Source organism: Scyliorhinus canicula, chromosome 9, assembly GCF_902713615.1.
Source record: "Scyliorhinus canicula chromosome 9, sScyCan1.1, whole genome shotgun sequence".
Taxonomy (NCBI): Eukaryota; Metazoa; Chordata; class Chondrichthyes; order Carcharhiniformes; family Scyliorhinidae; genus Scyliorhinus; species Scyliorhinus canicula.
In genome coordinates, this window is record NC_052154.1 from 112,035,682 (window position 1) to 112,054,205 (window position 18,524).

The following is an 18,524-nucleotide window of genomic DNA, read 5'->3' on the forward strand; positions in this document are numbered from 1 at the left end:
CCTGCACGAGATTGAAGAGTTAAAATCACAAGTAGCTACCCTGAAAAACATACAGGCCGCACAACGGACTGCAGCTGTTAATATTGGCAACAGAAGCAGCAAAGGCAGGCCTACTTTGATGGTAAGGTAAAACCCATTGAATATGAAGTTGGGCAACAGATAATGATCACAGTCTTCCAGCCTAGTATGTTCCTGTCCCCCAAATACGCCGGATACTATCCGGTCGTAGATAAGGCCAGCCCCACGGTGTACAAGGTCATGGTAGACCACAAGAAATGCAGCTGGTACCATGTGAACCAAATGAAGGCATTCTGCTCCCAGCAAAATTTTCACCAATACCACGTAACCCTGGAAGGAATCTTTGAGCCACAAGAGGGCTCCAATCCTCACCCCATACCACCGGACCGAAACCACGGTTCACAACCTGTACCCCAGATTATCGACCCCACCCTGTACCCCCGGGACAAGCACACACACCCCAATTTACAGGGCCTCAGGAATAAAACCCTGTAGTGATCTGTATATCTGTATATACATAAGGGGTTAATGTATAGTCATTACAGTTAAATGATCACTAGAGGGCAGCACTAGCAAGGGGTATAAAGACAGACTCAATCTGCTTTCCCGCTCTTCGTGTGTATTGTGACTAGAGACCAGAGGTGTAGAGAGTTAGCTCAGAGTGCAAGTGTAGTTAATCATAGTTTATTCTTATTCTATCTTGTTTATTTTATAGCGAGTAAAAGTATTAAAGAATCAAACTCACAAGTTAATCGTTTAGTTACTCAATAAATTATTTTCTTTTATTGGACCACTATGAGTGTTCATCAACACCGGATTTAAGAGCATCTTGGTATAAAACAAATGAGTAACATGTTAAACATGGTACCAGGTAAAATAACTTTAAGAAAGCTTACTAGTAAGACTAGACAAGAATTAGAAAGAAAATAAGAAAATTCGTACCGACCATTCGACTTTGGAAGGCTTTGCAGCATTCAGATCTTCAAAGAACAATCGACTTTATGGACCATGTTCAAGCTCAGGTCAACTAAAAACTCCCGGTAATCTAAACAACACACATTACAAATTGGTAGTGGTAGATTTAGCCGGAACACAATTACCAGACTGGTGTCCTCTCACCACTTAGAAAATTGTATCTCCACTTAACCCAGAGGCTACTGAGCCGAAAGATTAGGACACACGAGGGGGAAGAGATGCCCAGGTCAAAGGGGCGCAAGAGGAGGGAAATCCTGAACGATCTGGTGACTGCATACGGAGCGAGGATATCCACCAGTAAGGCATTAGATCTGGCTGATTTGGATAATAAGCTCAGAGTCCTAACCCGACAAGTTAAACAGACCTTGGACAGCTTAAATTAAAATGCTCAGCAAGATGCCGAGGGAGATTTGGCTGAGAACAGGGTGTCATGGGAGGGTCCCTTTAAGAAAGGTTTTTGTGGGCAGCATGTGGCGCAGTGGTTAGCACTGGGACTACGGTGCTGAGGATCCGGGTTCAAATCCCGGCCCTGGGTCACTGTCCGTGTGGCGTTTGCACGTTCTCCCCATGTCTGTGTGTGTTTCACCCCCACAACCCAAAGATGTGCTAGGTGGATTGGCCACGCTAAATTGCCCCTTAATTAGAAAAAAAATAATTGGGTACTCTTAAAAAAAAATTTTAAAAGAAAGGTTTTTATCTAATCACATGACTTCAGAGATGTCATTTTGTGGGTGGAGCTGAGCTGTATCGGTGAGGTTTTTCAGTTTCATTTTCCGTTTTTACTGCTGTGGACTCAGAGGGAGAAAGAAGTGGGGGGTTTTTCTTGCCTTTCTATGGTTTTATTTTAAAGAGTTGTTCCAGTAAAAAAACATTGATTACAGCTACCTGCTTTCGTAACTTAAAAGATACAGTTTGCTTTCTGGAAGGGTTTAAACCTGCTGGTGAGACGGGATCAGAATCACAGGGAAAGCCAGTCTCATTCAAGTGAGATTGCGGAGTGCTGGGCCACGCCCTTGAATAGGGGTTTTTGGTTTATTGGATTTTGTTTTTGAATTGGAACAGTTAAGGGGGAATTCATTACGTGTTATATATAAACTACTGTAGCTGTGTGGCATCTTAATGTTTGTAATTGATAAAGATTCTTGCTGATTGTTTTTATTTATATATATATATATATATGTTAACTAAGTTCTTAGACTAAGGATGGGAATAGAGGAATACGGACCCCGGAAATGTAGAAGATTTTAGTTTAGACCGGCAGCATGGTCGGCACATGCTTGGAGGGCCGAAGGGCCTGTTCCTGTGCTGTAATTTTCTTTGTTCTTATTTATAATAAAGCTTATTTTAATTAAAGTGACTGGGAAGACTGATGAATCACACAAGAAGGGAAGGCTCTTGTGCTCAACCTAGCCAAATTCAACATAAAGGTTATAGGTCAAGTGGACTTCATAATATACTTTGGAGTTTCTAAGCCCTGGCCCATAACAAGGGCCAGCAGCCTTACGGTTACTGTACTAGAACATAGAACAGTACAGCACAGAACAGGCCCTTCGGCCCTCAATGTTGTGCCGAGCCTTGTCCGAAACCAAGTTCAAGCTATCCCACTCTCTGTCATTCTGGTGTGCTCCATGTGCCAATCCAATAACCGCTTGAAAGTTCCTAAAGTGTCCGACTCCACTATCACAGCAGGCAGTCCATTCCACACCCTAACCACTCTCTGAGTAAAGAACCTACCTCGGACATCCCTCCTATATCTCCCACCCTGAACCTTATAGTATGCCCCCTTGTAACAGCTACATCCACCCGAGGAAAGTCGTTGAATGTCCACTCTATCCCTCGCATCATCTTATACACCTCAATTAAGTCACCTCTCATCTTCCTTCGCTCCAATGAGAAAAGCCCTAGCTCCCTCAACCTTTCCTCATAAGACGTATCCTCCAAACCAGGCAGCACCCTGGTAATTCTCCTTTGCACCCTTTCCAATGCTTCCACATCCTTCCTATAGTGAGATGACCAGATCTGCACACAATACTCCAAATGTGGTCTCACCAGGATCACGTACAGTTGCAAGAATCTGCCCGAAATATTCATCAGATTGCCCGAGGAAGGGTGGAAGATGATGCCAGGCAACAGAACCAAACCCTGTGTAGCATCTATGGGCAATGGATGAGTAGCAACTATGAGAGAACCTTGACCAGGTTAGCAGGGGGAAAGTTCCGTGTCCTGGATCAGTGATGAACAGATTGAACACCTGTACCAGGGAAAAAGACACCCCGATGTCATTAACTGCCAATTACAGCAACTGATCAAGGTCTGGTCGAGCAATTGTAGAGGAGCCCAGGGGTCCGCACTAGGAATGGTGTTGGGTATCCCAGTAGTGTTAAAAGATAAGGTCGGGGTGAGACTTTTTGAAGCCGAAAATATAGGGATCATTAATGGAGGGATGTGGATGGGATACCAGGGGACTCTACGGTATGTGGTTGAGAAAGGAGGGAAGCTCAAGAGGCACCAGTCTGGAGAAATGGGAACACACAGACAAAATGGTCGTATGCCCATGTCCGGTGTATAAAAATAAACATACCCTGTGTGGATTCAGAACAACCACAGATCTAAATTGTAGACTGGAAGTTCGAAGTTTGAAAAGGGATGTCACCCGAGTAGCTTACAAGGGGAAGGGAAAATATTCTATTACAACCGCGCTGGAAAATTACCAGTATGGAGCAGACATATGTAACATCCACAACACTAACTTTTGCATTAAACCACACATTCCCACCAGGATAGGATTTTAAAAATATATATTTTTATTCTCCTTTTTCACATTTTCTCCCAAATTTACACCCACCAACAATAAACAGCAACAAATATGTCAATCCCCATAACAATAACAACAATCCCATCCTCCCACCAACCCCCAAACATCAGCCTGCATGTTTACATAAACAAATTACAAAAAGGAATCAGGGATTGCCCATAGTCACCCTTAATACACACAGCCCCCCTCCCCCCCAACCATCCCACCCATCCTCCCCCACCCCCCAACTAATGTTCGATGTTATCCAGTTCTTGAAAGTGCATAATGAATAATGCCCATGAATTGTAGAACCCCTCCGTCCTTCCCCTCAGTTCGAACTTAACCTTCTCAAGAGTCAAGAATTCCAACAGGTCCTCCCGCCACGCCAGGGCACAGGGTGGAGAGCCTGCTCTCCATCCCAACAGGATCCGCCTTCGGGCGATCAACAAGTCGAAGGCTACGATATCTGCCTCCGCACCCGTTTCCAACCCTGGCTGATCCGACACCCCGAACATGGCCTCCCGGGGACCCGGGTCCAGTTTCACGTGCACCACCTTGGAAATTACCCGAAAAACCTCCTTCCAGTAATCCTCTAGCTTTGGACAGGACCGAAACATATGAACGTGATTAGCACCCCCCCCCCCCCGCAACGCTCACACACATCTTCTATTCCTTCAAAGAATCGGCTCATCCTTGCCCTCGTGAGGTGTGCTCTGTATACCACCTTCAGCTGTATCAGCCCCAACCTCGCACATGAGGTGGAGGCATTTACTCTCCGGAGCACCTCACACCAGACTCCCTCCTCCATATCCTCTCCCAACTATTCCTCCCACTTTGCTTTGATCCCTTCCAGTGGTGTCTTATCCTCTTCCAAAATAGTTCTGTACACGGCTGACACTAACTACCCCCTTCTCCAGTCCCCTTGTCGCCAGCACCTCCTCCAGCAATGTGGAGGCCGGTTCCTCCGGGAAGCTCTGTATCACCTTTTTGGCAAAATCTCGAACCTGCATGTATCTAAACATTTCTCCCTGCTCCAGCCCATACTTCGTTTACAGCTCCTTCAATCCTTCAAACCAACCCCTAAGAAACAAATCTTTTAGCTTCTTAATCCCCTTCTCTTCCCATTTCTGAAAATTTCCATCCCACCTCCCTGGCTCAAATCTGTGGTTCCCCCGAATCGGCATTTCCCTTGACCCTGCCCCCAACCCGGAGTGTTGGTGAAACTGCCTCCAGATTTTCAATGAAGCTATTATTACCGGACTCCCTGAGTATTTCCCCGGAGCTATCAGGAGCAGCGCTGTTGCTAGTGCTTTCAGTCCCAACCCCCTGCACAAACTCTCCTCCATTCTGACCCACTGGGAATCAACCCCTTTAACCCAGCTCCGCACCTTCTCCACATTCGCCGCCCAGTAGTAGTACATCAGGTTCGGAGGACCCAAACTCCCTGCCTGCTTTTCCCTCTGTACCAGCACCTTTCCAACTGGCCACCTTCCTCTCCATGTGAACGAGGTAATCCTTCCCTCAATCTCCCTGAAAAAAGCCTTTGACAGGAAAATCGGTAGGCATTGAAAAGTAAACAGAAATCACGGCAACACATTCATTTTAACCGCCTGTACCTGACCTGCCAGTGACAGAGGGAGTCCTCCCACCTTGCCAGATCAACTTTCACTCTCCCCACCAAACTAGAGATGTTGAACCTGCGAAGCCTCCCCCACTCCCGGGCAACCTGCACCCCCAGATACCTAAAGTGAGTCCCTGCCCTACGGAATGGCAGCCCCCCGACCCCCGGCCGAGACACCACACAATACTCACTCTTGTCTAGGTTCAGCTTGTACCCCGGGAAAGACCCAAATACCCACAGTAGCTCCAATATTCCCCCTATCAACACACTCGGTTCCGACACATACAGCAGCAAGTCGTCGGCATATAAGGACACCCTATGCTCTATCACCCCCGCACTATTCCTTTCCATGCTCCCGAACTTCTTAATGCGATGGCCAACGGCTCAATCGCAAGTGCAAATAGCAGGGGGGACAGAGGACATCCCTGCCTCGTCCCCACTAGGATAGGATTGATTGAGATGGTAGACATACACAGAAGAGAGAAAACACAAATAAATGCCAGCGAAGAATTGAGTCAAAGCTTGGGGGACTATTTTGAAAAACGTTATACTGGGATAACACTTCTACCCGAGAAACGTCAACAAATTTGGACACAATTGATCACAGCACACAAGCCCTTTGTCAAAGTGGTGCAACAAACAGAGGAAATAAAAATGAAATTGGAGTCACTACATGGTGGGAAGACCTCTGGGTTTGGGGTTCAAATGTCCAAATCCACCAATGTATCCGCATTCTGTCACACCTGGGCGTAATAGGACTACTACTTATTGCAGTGTACCTAACCATCCTTACATTTAAATTTGCCCGATGGAAGAAAGAATTCCTTCAACACCTGGACTCAACAAGGGACTTCCGACATCAGGAAAAGCTCTACAATCCAGAACCTTGATACTCTCCTGTCTATATTGCAATATGTATAGTCACTTATCATTTTGTACTGCTTGTAGCTTTTTTTTATATATACCCTATTGATGTATTGTTTCTTTATTGCTTTTATTATTTTACTTAATTTAAATTTATTGTTATTATTGTGGGTTAGGGATGATACTGTAAACCCCAGATTCAGGGTACTTGCTCGTTGAGATGGTTTGGTAAGGATTCTGTGATCCGGTTCACTGACACTCACTGGATGAAGAGGAGGGAGTGTGTGGTAATATGATCAGGGCCTAGTTTTAAGGCCGATTAAATTGGATATCCTAAATTAAAGAATTTAGCATATTAAAATCAAACACAGTTAAACCTCTGGCAGGCCAGGCTTGACTAAGGTCAAATATACAAAGACATAAACATGGCTGAGCCAGTCCCATCAATCACCCATCAAAGATCATCGCACTTGGGGCAGCACAGCGGTGCAGTGGCTAGCACTCCTGCCTCGCAGCACTGAGGTCCCAGGTTCGATCCCGGCCTGGGTCACAGTCAGTGTGGAGTTTGCACATGCTCCCTGTTTGCATGGATTTCACCTCCACAACCCAAAGATGTGCAGGATAGGCGGATTGGCCCTTAATTGGAAAAAATGACTTGGGTACTCTAAATTTATAATAAAAAAAGATCATCACACTCTACTAAGATCCAGCACGAGATCATCGCACCCCATTGAAATGCACCGGCCTATTGTTAGAAGCCCAGATGAGGCCAGACTTTCTGTCACCTAGAGTTCCTGCCGTTACCTTATATGGCAACAGGTTACATGTAAGCAAAACCATGGAGATGGACACCTGGGGGCGAGCCCCGGTGTCTTGTTAGACAGACACCAAGAAACCCACTAGGTATTGGGATCCCCTCCCGAGACCTCATTGGCCGGAAGCCAGAGACGTTTCTGGAAAGGCAAGGAGGGAGGGGGATAAAGGTACGCATCTCAGACACACCAGCAGCAAAGACTCTGTGTGCGAGGTGACCTAACCAGACCAGAAGGAAGCAATGAAGAGACTGCAAACAAGAACCACCTTTGTGAAGATGGGCCAGAGGAATTCCAGTGATCAGATCCATTGACTACCAAGCCATCTCTGCGGGTAATATACTTGCATCTAGGGTATCCTCTTGTTTTATGTGGGTAATTTAAGTGTTAATAGTATTATTAATAAACTTATTGAACCTTTACATGTGTTTGTCCTTTGTCCATCTTGCAACTAAGGGCACCTGGGTAAAACTTTGACAGATGGAACAATGGGGTCTACCTGCGATGTGTGAAGTGCGTGTTGACCCATGTCGACCTTAAAACCATTATTCGTCACAGGCGATGTATCGCTGTATAGTATTGGGGCAGTCCCATCTCATCGGATGAGTGATGGCTGTGAACATCCGATCACTGGCTGGGAGAAAATACGCTCAGATCGAGAAAGAAGGACTTTATGGTCATATTTGGTGTGAAGCGGATCCATCAGTATGTCTATGGCCACCAAGTTGTTGCTGGGCCTTTTCCGTGAAGACATGGTGATCCTGACGATAGCTTAAGCAAGGATTCAGCATTGGGCCTTGATATTGGCTGCTTAGGAATACTCTTTTGAGCACCGCCCAGGAACCCAGATTGCGCATTGTTGCTCATTGTGTTCTCTCTTTAATTGGCTCTGTTTATGGCGGTTAATATGGTCGCCTTCCTTAATTCTAAGTACATTTGCTCAAGAGTCGCCAGGTACCACCACAAGGTTCAAAATCGAATACTGATCAAAGACTCGATACACCAGTTAGTAAGTTCGAAATCAATGCTCATTTATTTACACACACACAGTCAAATATACTCATGCACAAAACTCTACCAAGTAAACTATCAGTACTACTAAAGCCTATATTTAGCTTCGGGCGCCCACTCAGTCAGAGGAACAATGGCCGTTGTCCGGTTCTGAGGCTGCTGGGGTTGAGCTTGTACAGAATAGTAGTTAGGAGCGTCTGTCTCGTAGCGTGCGTTGACTTTGGACTTACTTGTTCTGGTGCAGCTGCTAGGCAGGTCTCTCCTCGCTGAGAGCCAAGGCCAAGAGAGCAATTCTCTCTTGGGGGCTTCTTCTTATACCCAAAGGGGGCTTTGCACGCTTTTGGGCGGGCCTTGAACTTGGTCCCAATTAATTGGACCGTATCTTGATCATCCGTATCGATTTCCTCCAATAAAGGGGTGGGTGCCCTGATTGCTGGGCGTGTCCTAGGTGACCGTTGGCCTGCTTTGTTCTAGTCTCCTCTGGCGCCGGGGTGTCTGTTTTAGTATAGTTTACCTAAATGTTACACTTTTGACCCCGCAGATGGCTCATTAGTATGGTAATTGCTTTGCAGTATCGGTCTTGACTGGGAGCTACAGCTCCAATCAACAGACAAACCTTGCACCTCCTTGCTTTCTCGGTATTGTCCATTTTCCCTGCATTCTTTGCAAAGTGTCCATTTTGTAATCGGGACGTGGCCACCCCAGGTGGCTACAGCATGCTGATGCGTTGAGCCGTCTTCACCCGTAGACCGAATCTGCAGATCACCCTAAGGCGGATGAAGTGGTCGCTGTCCTCAATTTTGTGGACTCCTAGCCCATTACTGCATTGTGTATTCGTGACTGGACACAAACCGACCCTATACTTGCCAAGATGCGGCATCAGATGCTCTACAATGGCCAGGATTGACAGCTACCAAGAGAGTTGAAGGCTTTCTCCACAAAGTTCTTGGAGCTGACTGTGGAAGATGGTATCCTTCTGTGGGGCACAACAGTTGTTGTTCCGGCAAAGGGCCAGGCAAACGTGTTGAAGAACCTTCACAATGGGCAACCGGTGTGTCCAAAATAAAGATGCTGGTGAGAAGATATGTCTGGTGGCCTGGTTTCGGCACGGACATCGAGTCGTTGGCCCAACAGTGCTCCATCTGTCAAGAGTACCAGAAGCTTTGCGGCTTCATTCCAATCAGCCACCACAGTGCTCCTGCAGCAGATGACGTTTACCGGTGAGGTATATGCCGGCTGACGATCTGCCGGACCCAAAGAGAGTCCGGCGTCCTCCAACCTCTTCTCCTTGGCGACACGGTAGCACAGTGGTTAGCAGTGTTGCTTCACAGCACCGGGGACCGATTTCAATTCCTGGCTTGGGTCACTATCTGTTCGGAGTCTGCAAATTCTCTCCATGTCTGCGTGGGTTTCCTCCAGAAGCCAAGTCCCGAAAGATGTGCTTGTTCGGTGAATTGGACATTCTGCATTCTCCCTCAGTGTACCCGAACAGGCGCCGGAGTGTGCGTCTAGGGGATTTTCATAGTAACTTCATTGCAGTGTTAATGTTAGCCTACTTGTGACAATAATAAAGATTATTATTACTATTATTATTCTCCTCATCAGTCTTCGAGGGGATCTTCGGACTTTGGCGGTAGGAATGTAATATCCCGCCAGGGACCTACGTGGTGGGAATGATTATTAGGGGTGGAGGAACTCTAATTAACTTAATTAACCTATGTATAAAAGATCGGCCAGTAAGACAACGACCAGGAGAGGACTCCAATAGGGAGCTATGCCCTAATTAAAATTTGTTCCTGACTGATGCAGTATCCCTTTAAGGGGCTGCTCTATTCATTTGTCCCTCAGTTTATTTGATTTAGTTTAATTGTTCGTTCTATGTGTTCAAAAGAGTAAAAAGAATCCCAATCCTAATCTTTCTCATGCATCACTCCTTTGTTGGCTGATCCACACTGGTTCCCAGTCAGTTACATGCCTGCAGACCATTTGGGAATGTTTAGATAGATAGAATTTACAGTGCAGAAGGAGGCCATTCGGCCCATCGAGTCTGCACCGGCTCTTGGAATGAGCACCCTACCCAAGCCCATACCTCCACCCTATCCCCATAACCCAGTAACCCCACCTAACACTAAGGGCAATTTGGACCCTGAGGGCAATTTAGCCTGGCCAATTCACCCAACCTGCGCATTTTTTGGACTGTGGGAGGAAACCGGAGCACCCGGAGGAAACCCACGCACACACGGGGAGAGCGTGCAGACTCCACACAGACAGTGACCCAAGCCGGGATTCGAACCTGGGACCCTGGAGCTGTGAAGCATTTGTGTTAACCACTCTTGGGGCCTCACGGTAGCATGGTGGTTAGCATCAATGCTTCACAGCTCCAGGGTCCCAGGTTCGATTCCCGGCTGGGTCACTGTCTGTGTGGAGTCTGCACGTCCTCCCCGTGTGTGCGTGGGTTTCCTCCGGGTGCTCCGGTTTCCTCCCACAGTCCAAAGATGTGCGGGTTAGGTGGATTGGCCATGCTAAATTGCCCGTAGTGTAAGGTTAATGGGGGTTTGTTGGGTTACGGGTATACGGGTTACGTGGGTTTAAGTAGGGTGATCATTGCTCGGCACAACATCGAGGGCCGAAGGGCCTGTTCTGTGCTGTACTGTTCTATACTATGCTACCGTGCTGCCCTAGTTTAGTCATGATGTTCCAGGTATCGTGAATGTGAAGCAAGCTTAACGGACCAGCTGGTCTTTTATTGTCCCTCAACGTTGTATATTCCTGAAAGAGTTGTATTCATTTATTATCTATATTTTACTTCATCCTTCCATTGCTTCGATTTTAAAATCACCATCCTTGTTTTCAAATCTCTCCATGAGCCAGTCCTCTCCTTAACTGTATCCTCCTCCACTCCTTCAAGTCTTCAAGATTTCTGTGCTCCTCTATTTCTGACCTCTTATGCAACCCAATTTGAATCACTCCTGTATTGCGGAGGTTCAGTTGGTAGCTCTCTTGCTTCTGAATCAGAAGATTCCACGTGGCTGGATATGCAATTGGGAGAGGACCAGAACAGCAGAAAGTTAGGAAAGTCCAAAAACAAAGTTACCCTGGCTCGAGCAATTCTTTCTGTGAGACGGGATGGGGTTTTCATGGTTGGGAGAGGTGGCTTAGATGATGGAATTTAAGCGTAGCAAAATGGTGGGGACAATTAGTTTTTTCTTATATTTTTATTGAGGTATTTGCAAAATTTTTATAATAACAAAAATAACATTGACATGGTAAAATAAACATTTCCCCACTCGACCCAATCCTCACACACCTTAACCATCTAACACCTATCCGCCCATGGCGACAGCAGCGGAAAGGCCGGCACCTGCTTTCTCAGGAAGTCTCGCACTTGCAAATATCTAAAGCCATTCCCTGGTGGCAGTTTAAATTTATCCTCCAGCGCCTTCAAGCTTCCCATCTATAAACAGATCACCCATCCTTTTAATTCCCACCCTCTGCCAGCTCTGGAACTCGCCATCCAACCTACCCAGTACAAACCTGTGGTTGTTACAAATCGGGGTCCAGACCGACGCGCCCTCCACCTTCTATACTTCCTCCATTGCCCCCAGATCCTCCATTGCCCCCAGATCCTCCATTGCCCCCAGATCCTCCATTGCCCCCAGATCCTCCATTGCCCCCAGATCCTCAGTGCCGCCATCACTACCGGACTTCTGGAGTATCGGGCCGGTGAGAACGGCAGAGGTGCCATTACCAATGCTCCCAGACTGGTTTCTTTACATGACGCCCCCTCCAACTGCTCCCATGCCGACCCCTCCCCCACTACCCACTTCCTAATCACCCTAATCATGGCTATGTTAGCCGCCCAGTAGTAGTTGCAGAAGTTCAGCAGCGCCAATCCACCCTCCCCCCCGACTACGCTCCAACCACATTTTCTTCACCTGCGGGGTTTTATTCGTCCAAACAAAGCCCGAGAGGATCCTGTTCACCCGCATGAAAAATGCCTTAGGAATGAAGATGGGGAGGCACTGAAAGACAAACAGAAATCTGGGGAGGACCATTATTTTCACGGTCTGTACCTCCCCGCCATTAAAAACGGGAGCATGTCCCACCTCTTAAAGTCTCCTTCGATTTGCTCTACCAACTGGGATAGATTAAGCTTATGCAGTACCTCCCATTTCCGAGCCACCTGGATTCCCAGATAACGAAAGCTCTTTCCTACCATTCTAAGTGACAGCTCTTCCAGTCACTCCTCCTGCCCTCTAGCCTGAATCACAAACATCTCGCTCTTCCACATGTTCAATTTATACCCCGAAAAATTGCCTAATTCCCCCAGGATCCGCATAACCTCCCCCATCCCCTCCAACGGGTCTGAAATGTACAAAAGCAAGTCGTTTGCGTAGAGCGAGACCCGGTGCTCCACCCCCCCTCCCCCCGAACCAGCTCCTGCCAGTTGCTCGAAGCTCTTAGCGCTATGGCCAGTGGCTCTATAGCTAGAGCAAACAATAACGGGGAGAGGGGGAACCCTTACCTCGTCCCTCTAACTTCAAGATCCCCTCCCCCCCCCGCATCAACTCCCTGCAAGACAAAGCACCCTCCAACCATCACCACAACCCATCAATTCACCCAGAACGACATACAATCTTTTTTCTTTTAAAGAACCAATACAGTATTACGAACCACCGCTACAAAACTTCTCCGCCGCTTAAATGTCCTTTAAGCCGTCTCCAGCTTCTTTTCTTTAATGAATACATCATCCAGCGTCTCAAAATAAAAGTCCCGTTCCTCGTGCGTAACCCATAGCCGCGCTGGGTACAGCATCCTGAACTTCACCCCTTCTTGAAGAGGGCTGCTTTTGCCCGATTGAACCCAGCCCGTCTCTTTGCCAACTTCGCTCCCAGGTCCTGATAAATATGCAACTCACAGTTCTCCCACTTGCTGCTCCGTTCTTTCCTGGCCCACCACAAGACGTGTTCCTTATCCGTGAAACAGTGAAAACAAACCATCATGCCCCTCGGCGGGTCATTCGCCCTGGGCTTCCTCGCGAGGGCTCTGCGCTCTATCCACCTCCAGGGGCAGAGTGAACGCCCCAGCCCCCATCAACCTCTCCAGCATGCCCGTCCCATATGCCCTCGCATCCGATCCCTCACTGCCTTCAGGGAGGCCAACAATTCTGAGGTTCTGCCTCCTAGACCTATTCTCCAGGTCCTCCAGTTTCTCCTGCATCCTCTTCTGGCGGTCGTCCAACACCTCCACCTTGTTCTCCAGCACGGTTATATACTCCTCTTGGTTGGATAACTTTTGTTCTATCTCCTGTATAACTTTCCCCTGGGTCTCCTGATTCAAGACTACTTGATCAATTGAAGCCTTGATCGAGTCCAGCGTATCCTTTTTCAGCTTGGTGAAGCAATCCTCAAAAAACTTCACCAGCTGCTCCGTCGACCACTGTGCCGTCTCTCCTTGCCCTCTGCCATGTTGTCTCGCGGTACCAGCTCCGCTTGCTTCTCACTACCAGGACCGAGTCATTTCACACGGCCACTTCTGGTCCAATTCTCCATACACCAGCGAGGGAATCCTCCTTACTGTAGCACAGTTCACTGATTTATCCCATAAAATTCAAGAAAAGTCGGCGGAAAAACGTCTGGAAGTCCGTTACAGACGGAAGCTATCGAATGTGCGACCTACTCCTTTATGGCCGCCACTGGAAGTTGGTGGGGACAATTAGTTGATAAAACGTATTGTTCAAAAGCTATTTTTTGTGCCAAAATGATAATTCACTTGATTTGAATGGAAAAGTCTTAGAAAAGGTGAATTATAAGGTTAAATTTATTCTATAGACAAAGAAGACGATAACAGTCCATATCCTCCTGTGTATCTACACAGTTTAACTCCAATGGGCACGCAACTGCAAAGAATAAACAGTTATACTGATGCTACGAAACTTGAATCCTAAACAAGGACTTTGTCATGGAACAAGTTTGGTAGTTAGGAAACTGTTTTATTCAATGATAAATGCTGAAATTATAACTGGCCAGATTTCAAGAAAATTGTGTTTCTTCTTCTTGAGTTCTATGCCCAAAGGCAGATCTGACCCACTTCTTCACAATCTCCACCATGGGTAGGATAAGGAGACAGGTGCTGTAACTACTTCGACTAGGAGATTGCACTGTAGCTTCACAGCTCCAGGGTCCCAGATTCAATTCCTGACTTGGGTCACTGTCTGTGAGGAGTCTGCCCATTCTCCCCGTGTCTGCGTGGGTTTCCTCTGGGTGCTCCGGTTTCCTCCCACAAGTCCTGAAAGACCTGCTGCTCGGTGAATTGGATATTCTGAATTCTCCCTCTGTGTACCCGAACAGGCGCTGGAATGTGGCGAGTACACGCTTTTCGCAGTAACTTAATTGCAGTGTTAATGTAAGCCTACTTGTGACACTAATAAAGATTATAATTATTGTTGAACCCCGTGCTGTTGGCACCAAACTGATCCGTCCAGCCAACCTGCACCCCGGAAAGAGTCTCAGTTGCTTCTGCAACATATAGTTTTACACACATGTTGTAGTCTGGAGCTCCAATTTTGTTCCATCACATGGATCCCAGTCTTAATGTCAGCCATTGGCATATGATCAGAGGATTTACAAGTTGATGCTCAACTTGTTTGGTCATGCTACAAATTCACCTTCAATTGGCCATTAAATCCTGGATTGGGGATTAAACCTAAAGTTTCTGCCTCAGAGGCAGTTGCACTATCATTGCACCACAAGAACTCACGTAGGTTTCTTTGTTGACTCATATTAAGTTCATCACATGTAAATCTGCCTTTTCAACTCAGGAGCGAATTTCCCAATTAGATTCTCATTCTATTATAAAAACTTTAATCACGAAAAATGGTTCATCTTCAAGGGCTAAAAGTTTGTGTTTTCTAAAAATACACTGTTCCTTGACGATTTAATGCAAGAATTCTGGTTGCTGCTGTATTGGAAAAGACAGCATTTTACAAAAAGTATAATCAAGCAGTTTTTAAAAGCTGCGAATCTCTTGACCCTGCTGGACTGTTTACAAAAGGATCACACGATGGTTTACGGCTTTGATAAAAAGGCACGGAAATCTTTATAAAAACTGGCTGGTTTTGCTTTTGGGGAGAAAATAACTGTGTGGGTAAAGATGACAACAGCTCTTGAAGCTCCAGACCCAGTCAAAAGCAAAAGTGAATCAAAGTTGTTCCATAGTCACTCTTGGTTCTGAAATTGACTGAGTGTTCTGCGACATCCACCTGATAAGTATTGGAAGAGTAATTAAATGTTTGAAAGGCCAATGCTGAGAGACCAACCGTATAACCCGGACACCTTTTCAAGGATTCCCATCATTTATCATTTTCCCTTGATCCACTGACTTTTAAGCTTTAGGCATGCTACCTCTTTCTTGATGTATGAGAATTAGGGTATTTAGACCCAGTAATTATTATAATTTCATATTTCATACTCTATTGATAAGCTTAGCCACCAACTTGACAAGTATGGTTTTATAAACGAATATTTTTGATTTTAAAGAAACCTGGGCATTGAGTGGTCATCCTGAGATTTATAAGTAAAGCACATATTTGGCTGTATAACTAGCTGGGGAAATCTAGCTGGGGTGGCACGGTGGCACAGTGGTTAGCACTGCTACCTCACAGCGCCAGGGACTCGGGTTCGATTCTGACCTTGGGTGACTGTCTATGTAGAGTTTGAATGTTCTCCCTGGGTCTGTGTGGGTTTCCTCCGGGTGCTCCAGTTTTTCATAGTTTTCATAGAATTTACAGTGCAGATGGAGGCCATTCGGCCCATCGAGTCTGCACTGGCTCTTGGAAAGAGCACCCTAACCAAGCCCCTACCTCCACCCAATCCCCATAACCCAGAAACCCCACCTAACACTAAGGGGCAATTTAGCCTGGCCAATCCACCTAACCTGCACATCTTTGGACTGTGGGAGGAAACCAGAGCACCCGGAGGAAACCCACGCACACACGGGGAGAACGTGCAGACTCCACACAGACAGTGACCCAGCGGGGAATCGAACCTGGGACCCTGGCGCTGTGAAGCATTTGGGCTATCCGCAATGCTGCCGTGCTGCTTTCCTCCCACAATCCAATGATGTGCAGGTTGGGTCGATTAGCCATGCTAAAGTTGTCCTTAGTGTCCAAATATGTAAAGGTTAGGTGGGTTTATGGGGATAGGTTAGGGGAGTGGGCCTGTAGAATGCTCTTTTGGATGGTCAGTACAGATTTGATGGGCCAAATAGCCTCCTTCTGCAACGTAGGGATTCTATGGATGATCCGTGGAGTAGTGAACTAGAGACAGACAGTGCACCCCTCCAATCTCGGTCATAACACTATGACTAGACAAGTCCCAAGGCTCGACTCATAACAAAATTTGTATTTATATTCCTGGGTCTGTTTTTAGTCTTTGTTCAGCTTCATGTTGTCTTTCCAGAATGCAAAATTTTGATTCTTTGGTCAAGGAATATCTAGAAATCACGTATTTAAAAAAGCAGCAGTGGTGATCTGCCCAAGGGCAGGTCCTCTGCTCTTTTCTCCACTGTAAATTCTATGATTCTATGAAGTCCTGGAGTGGGGATTAAACCTAAAGGGCGCAATTCTCCGCACTCACGACGGTGCGGAGAATAACGGGGGTCGTAAAATTTTACGGCCACGCTAGTCCGACGCCCTCCCGCTATTCTCCCCCCCCCCCCCCACGCCCGACTCCCGATACGAATTGCTGCCGCCGTTTTTTTACGGCCAGCAGCGATTCTCAGCTGGCCGATGGGCCGAGTTCCAAGCCCTTTACGGCTGTTTTTACGAACGGCAAACACACCTGGTCTGGCCGTTCGTAAAAACGGCCGTAAAGTGCCGATTTTTAAAACCATGGCACCGATTGGCACGGCAGTACCACGGCCGTGCCAAGGGTGCCATGGGCCCGCGATCGGTGGGCACCGATCGCGGGCAGCAGGTCCGATACCCGCGCACTCTTTGTCCTACCGCCGCCCCGCTGTATCACTTCGCGGGGCGGCTGAGGGGCATCCCGGCCCGCGCATGCGCGGGTTTCGCGCAAATGCGCGATGACGTCATCTGCGCATGCGCGGGTTGGAGTCTTCCAATCCGCGCATGCGCGGCTGACGTCATATGACGCGTCAGCCGACGCAAACTCTGGCAAGCGGGCTTAACGAAATTCGTTAAGCCCGCGATGCCGGAGTTTACGGTGGCGGCATGCTAGCCCCGACCGGGGACCAGAATCGGTTCCCGGTCGGGGAGGGGGGGGCTGGCGTCAAACCCGCCCGGATTTGATGCCAGCCTTACGATTTCTCCCTGTGTGGGAGAATCGCGCCCAAAGTTTCTGCCTCAGAGGTTCTACACTTTCCTCTTCAGATGCTTGTAAGAGCCTCCCAATTCCAACTTCAATAAGTAGGGTGACCTGATGTCCCTGTTTGGCCAGGACAGTCTGGCTTTTTCACTAGACCTCCCAGTATCCCATCGGTTTTCTTCAGGTTGCTCATATATCAGGGTTTTCAACTCCACTGAAGCCCATTCCCAAAAGGGGAAAGCTCACCCCTCACATTCCATTTACTGTTGTCTAAAAAAAAACATTCCCACACTGTACCCAGGGAATTGGTACCTGACTGTAATCCAATGACTAAACTGCTTAGGTGCAGTTTAACTGCAGCAGGTTTTGGGCATCCAGATAAACTGTTCTGGAGAGGCAAGTCTACAATTATGATATTTAAATGAAGCCTCATTGCTGCAATTTGGAAGCCATTTACATTTAATGTAGCTGAACAGAGGTGAGGGCTACTGGTAACAGCAGGTAAGTGCTTGTGGGCCAAGAGGACCAGCAACATGGTAGCACAGTGCTTAGCATTGTTGCTTCATAGCACTAGGGACCCGGGTTTGATTCCCAGCTTGGGTCACTATCTGTGTGGAGTCTGCACATTCTCCCCGTGTCTGCATGGGTTTCCTCCGGATGCTCTGGTTTCCTCCCACAAGTCCCGAAATACGTGCTTGTTAAGTGAATTGGATATTCTGAATTCTCCCTCTGTGTACCCGAACAGGCGCCGGAGTGTGGCAACTGGGGGATTTTCACAGTAACTTCATTGCGTCATTAACATAATCCTACTTGTGACACTAGTAAAGATTACTATTATTATTGCTTCCCCTACTCTTTCATCTCTCCAGAACTTTCCTTCGCTATCGGCATCCTGGATGCAGATTTCCACTGCTGGATTTCCCACCTGGCAACTGGCCAGCCTCTGATTCTGGCTGAGAAGGGGAAACTAAAAAAAGACAAGAGGTCCTCCTCCCATTAAATTCACCAGAACAGCCACATTCCAGGCACTTCTCTGTTCCCCTTTGCAAACACATGCACTCAAATCCTCTCCATCTCCTCTTAAACATCAGGGCTGCTTTTTC

General features: G+C 47.3%; 1 protein-coding gene across 6 annotated transcripts in view; it reads right to left on the reverse strand.

Annotated features, from left to right (window-relative positions):
• The window catches only part of prdm11 (PR domain containing 11), a 197,685-nt gene that overhangs the window by 172,511 nt on the left and 6,650 nt on the right, over positions 1–18,524 (reverse strand). For 4 of the 6 annotated variants that reach the window (XM_038807408.1, XM_038807401.1, XM_038807405.1 and 1 more), the window contains exon 3: positions 961–1,063. The exons of the other annotated variants lie outside the window; for them this stretch is intronic. The gene's annotated coding sequence lies outside the window, so the exon portion shown is untranslated. The remainder of the gene's footprint in view (positions 1–960; positions 1,064–18,524) is intronic. 6 annotated transcript variants of the gene reach the window in all.